The sequence below is a fragment of the Rutidosis leptorrhynchoides genome, chromosome 3 (assembly GCF_046630445.1).
Source record: "Rutidosis leptorrhynchoides isolate AG116_Rl617_1_P2 chromosome 3, CSIRO_AGI_Rlap_v1, whole genome shotgun sequence".
In the NCBI taxonomy this organism is placed as follows: Eukaryota; Viridiplantae; Streptophyta; class Magnoliopsida; order Asterales; family Asteraceae; genus Rutidosis; species Rutidosis leptorrhynchoides.
Window position 1 is genome coordinate 386,732,648 of NC_092335.1, and position 5,486 is coordinate 386,738,133.

Here is a 5,486-nt window from a genome sequence, read left to right on the forward strand (position 1 = left end):
TGAGAAGAATAAAAGTTTTGGATAACTTACTCTTTTTCTCATTTTTTAACTTTTATATAAGCTCCAAGCATGCAAACCTGCAATAATAATGCAAATTGTCAAAGCAACACGTAGATGGTTCTAAGTGGTGTATTATCATTTCCCACCAACAATGACCAAATTTCACACTTTATGTACGAAAGAAACAAGAGACACACATCAATGGTTCTATGGTGTAGTGGTTAGCACTCTGGACTTTGAATCCAGCGACCTGGGTTCGACTCCCGGTAGGACCTTTTTTCAACTTATTTTCTTTTATGTTTTTGTAATTTTTAATCTCATTATGTAATATCTTAAGTAGGTTGTGATTGAATGATCAAAATACATAGTACTTGAAATCTAGTCGAACAATATTGATTCTTCTTTTTTTCTTTCGAAAAACATAAAGTTATGAGATTATGTGATTGAATGAAAATCGGAAGATATAGTACCTGAAATCTGGTCCAACCATTCTTCTTTTTTTCTTTCCAAAAAACATAGAATTATAATACTCCGTATGAAGGCCTTATTGCCTACTGTGTAGCTAGAATAATACGGAGTATATATTTGGGTATAGATACATTTACATGTACCGATTAAAGGTTGAAGTTATCGAGTATTACTGAAAACTATTTGTAATAATATTGATGATATTTTACTCCGTATTTTATATTTATGATGAATATGAACTTATATATGAATTTATCGTTTTAAGTTATGGGTGTTAACATTTTTAAGTAAAGTTTATAGGTGTAGATAATGTTAAAAGTAACAAGAGCTATTCTACGTGTTTGACTGAAAATAACTAGCTATCCGTGTCTATCTTAAAACTCAGGATAAAACGAGAGGGAGAATCAGTGGCGAATCCAGGATGAAAATCCAATGGGGTCCTAAATTTTTTTTATCGAAACTAATTATATTTTAAAGGTACTTTAGTGGTTGTTTACCTTTGAAAATCATAAATTTTTAAAATATATGGGGTCCTATAGTTAAATTTAGTGGTGTCCCGTACAATTTGAAGAGTAGATAGTGTACAAAAAGTTATTTAATGGGGTCATGGGACCCCACTTCTCATAGAGTGGAGTCGCCACTGGGGAGAATTAAGGTTGGCAAAAAAAAACTCGTACTCGATAGGAAAATTTGAAACCCGATATTATTGGTCCGGGTTTGGGCCAGGTAAATGGGTCTAGGGTCGCGTATGGGGGATAGTTTTTAATTTTTTTCGAGTTCGGGTCCGGGGATAGTTTTAGACACAAACCCGATTACCCGCCCCGTATACCCGAAAAAAGACCCGAGTTCATATACCCGGCCCGATTACCTGGCCCGTATACCCGAAAAAGACTCGAATAATCGTGGAATAACTCATTTATCTAATAGTTCTCAAGTAAATGGGGATCCGAATACCCGTGGGAAAACCCGATTACCCGCTAGTTAGTAACTGAATGGGGACCCGACGGGTTCGGGTTCGGGTTTGGGACGGGTTTTCCTAATCGGGTTCGAGTCTATGATTACCTAAACCCGACTCAAACCCGACCTGATGCTATCCCTAAGGGAGATAGACTTTTAGTCTAAACCAATTTCATTCATTTATATATTTTCAGTAGTTCCAATTACATATTTAGAATTAGCATATAGAAGGAGAATTATAACAATATCATTACATTTTTACATTGCAGTGACTTTTTTCAAAATCTTCGATCTGATTCATCTTCCGGCATAGGCTGGGGCGGGATCATTGGGTGGGAATTCTTGTTATCAAGTGGACAACGATGGTTGGTATTTTAAAGTCAGAAACAATAAGAGGAATAATCGGCGATCCATTCTAAATCCATATGATAAGGGTCAGAGCAAATTACTTACGTCGTTCTTTGTGACTAATTGGTATTGCACAAATCTGACATGTTAACCACGCAGGCTTGCCTGAGTGGTCACCAAGTTGCCCAATGAAGCACACCACCCAGGTTCAATTCCTGGCTATGCCAAACTGTTCAAAAAGGGAGTGTGACTAGAGGATGCGCATAATGCGCAATTCACCCGGTACAAGGTCTCGCGCTCGGGGGGCTTGATTATCCGAGGTTTTACCTTCTACGAGGGAGCCAATGTGCTCGTTTATAGGAGGGTTTCCTCGCGTACCTAAAAAAATCTGACATGTTTATCTTCGCAATATCAGTCCTTATTTGGTTAGTTTCATGCTCATATGATATGAGTTATAGAGTGGGTTTTGGAGTTTTGATGTAGGTTTACACGTGTTTTGTAGCTCAATTATCAGCAAAGTTTATTCTATTTCATATTGTCGATTAACATAATGATGTTAGAGTGTTTCAAGCTTCGGTTACATGGTACGTTTGATCAATCTTGCATTCGGGTAGTACCGTTAAAGAATGGTGAAGTTGTGTGATAAGTTTGTGGTTTTGCAAAATCTGCGCGCCTGCACGAAAACAGTCATATCTTACTCCTCGGACTCGAATTGTAATACCCCGTCAGAGACTAACGGCGTATTATCTCTGGTCCCACAGTTAACGGTCACACCCTCTATATGAGACGTTTCTGAAAAGCATTCGCATTAAATTGTAAATGGCGAAGTCATTAAATGTAAAGTAATTCTGAAAATAGTTTAACTTTAATGGCCAACATAAATAATCTCAAAACATTATTTAAAGTAAATAGTTTTCAATGCGAATGTAAGTTCATGAAATATGAAATGATAAATAATGTTGGACTTTACTTATAACACCCCTGATTTTTTTTTTTTTTAAATACAGCGGAAGACTTGTTTATCAAATACATAATATAAAAATCCACTTAATAATTATAAACACCTTGATATATAAAAGTCAAGGTGTTATTTTAAACAATAAAACAGCTTTTAATATAAAAGACACGACATCAGAGTTTTCGGCTTTGTCAAACATATCTTCCAACATCCCATCTTCACCCTGATAAGTATCATACAACAAATCTATAACCTGCAGGGAAGATGTGGGGGATTAGCACGAAGCTAAGTGAGTGCAACTAACTACAGGCAATAGTATATAGGAACCGTCATACTAATCATGTCACAAATTCTAACACACAAACATCACCCAAGTGCTGTCTACAGAGACTCTGGCGGCTCGGCCAAACCATTAACCACCAGTTGATCGGACTGGGGTTACCAGAAGTTCCTCCACCACCGTGTTATATATATATAATCCACACGCGACGGACGCGTCATTCAGATATATATACACCACGATTGTCTAGGCCACCACATGAGGAACCCAACCCGCAGGTTGATCTCTCCTACCGAGGCCACCACACAATAGGGACGCACTGGGCTCCAGCAGACAAGCATCCACCAACATGCAGTCATCACAACGTACTAACTAACTGTATCAGTAAGTATAGCTAACAAGCATGGCAATCATAATATAACATGCTACTCTATACTATGTTCTCCAGTTAGTCCCACTCACCGATACCCGCAAAACTCGGTAGTCTAATGTCACCGAGTCTTCTCCTCGTCTGTATCACCTGAGAACAAATACTAAACAAGTTAGTAAACCGTACCACATTTACTAACTACTTTACATTCTATATATATATATATATATATATATATATATATATATATATATATATATATATATATACATACACTTACACACTTACACACATATATACATACACTATATACATAAATATATATACTTACACTTCCACATATATATATATATATATATATATATATATATATATATATATATATATATATATATATATATATATATACATATATACATACACTATATACATATATATATATATACATATGTATATATATACTTACACGTATACATATCACTTAATTCATTCAAATGGGTCGACGGTCAAAACGGGCGATCGCGTATATCTATATATATGCACATGTGTGTGTGTGTGTATATATATATATATATATACACACACACACACACACACACACAATGCCAAGTCACACAAATGGGTCAACTGGACACTAATGGCCCAAATGGATCATAATTTTCTCACTTTAACCCAAATAAGCTCAGAACCCATTTTAAAATATTGAAACATGCATATACACCTAACACGACCTCGTGTACGTATCACAACCAACAAATACTTATTTTGACACAATATAATCCAAGAGGGTCAAACGGGGTCAAACGGGCGAACAAACCAACACACGAACCATAAAACAAGTATACGGGTCATCGGGGTGCGTCCACGCCAAGCCGCTGCGCGTCACGGTGGGTGAACCGCAACATAGCAGCAGCATAAAAGGCTGCAAACAGCAGCTCCAGCTGCAAATTTGCAGCAGAAACTGCCCCACGAAGCAGCGCAAAACAGTAGCAGCAATGTAGCTGCTGTCCCTCTCGTTTTCGCCCACAAAAATTGAGTTTCGAGCAGTTTTTTGACCATTTAACATGATAATAACCAAGCACATACATACAACAACAATAATCTAGCATTCCACGAGCAAAATAACACACTTATAAAATTTTAAAGACCTAAATTAAATCCACAAATGGGTCGTGGGTTCAAATGGGCGAACTAACAACTTAAAATTTCAACAACCATACTAATGGGTCGAGTTAAACATCTATATGTACCCAAAACATAAACCTGCTTATATTTTCTTCTTTTAAATACTCCAACACTTGAGTCAAAATTAAATGGGCATAACCATTCGACATAAATTTACACGGATGGCTCGGGGTCCAAACGGGTTAACAAATCGACACACGAAACGCAAACCGGCAACCACCGCCAACCGGAGGCAACCACCGCTGATCGGCAGCCGCACACCGGCAGCATCAGCTGCCGGAAACAGACAGAAACAGCAGCAGTAGCTGCACAGTTGCAGCAGCAAAAAAATGGGTTTTAGACCCCAAAAGCTGTGATTCGAGCAGTTTTCGACTAATTTACAAGTTCATATACATACACAAACATGTATACATTCATAATCTAGTCTAAAACAACTTAATTAACATCACAATATCAAGATTTAAGCACAAATTGGATTTTTCTAACTTTCATGAAGAACCCTAATTTTCAAGAATTAAACACAAGATTAATGGAAGACATACCTGTTTTGGATGTTAATGAAGCAAGAAATCTGAATTATAAAGCTTGAATTCAACAAAATCTTCATCAAAGATCAAAGAAACTAGGGTTCTTGGTGTTGGGGTCGTGAGGAACGAAGAGAGAGAAGGGGGAAAACCAAATACAGGAACTAAATTAAAACATGGGACGGTTTTGGCCATTTAAATGGGTAATAAACCCATACCTAATAATAATACACGGGTATTTAACAGATTACTGAAACGCAATGTACCTCGTTCAGCAGCCCAAACAAAGTTCTAATTTAATAAACAAATAAGTTATGTGACCCTTGTCATAAAATGAACCCACTAGATTAATAAATAATTATAAACAATTAATAATTAATAATTAATTATTACAAT

At 36.6% G+C, this 5,486-nt stretch overlaps 1 non-coding gene across 1 annotated transcript; it reads left to right on the plus strand.

Annotated features, from left to right (window-relative positions):
* Nucleotides 1-203: 203 nt before the first annotated feature.
* TRNAQ-UUG (transfer RNA glutamine (anticodon UUG)) lies at nucleotides 204-275 on the plus strand. The gene has a single exon. It is a non-coding gene; the product is annotated as a tRNA-Gln (tRNA).
* Nucleotides 276-5,486: the final 5,211 nt, after the last annotated feature.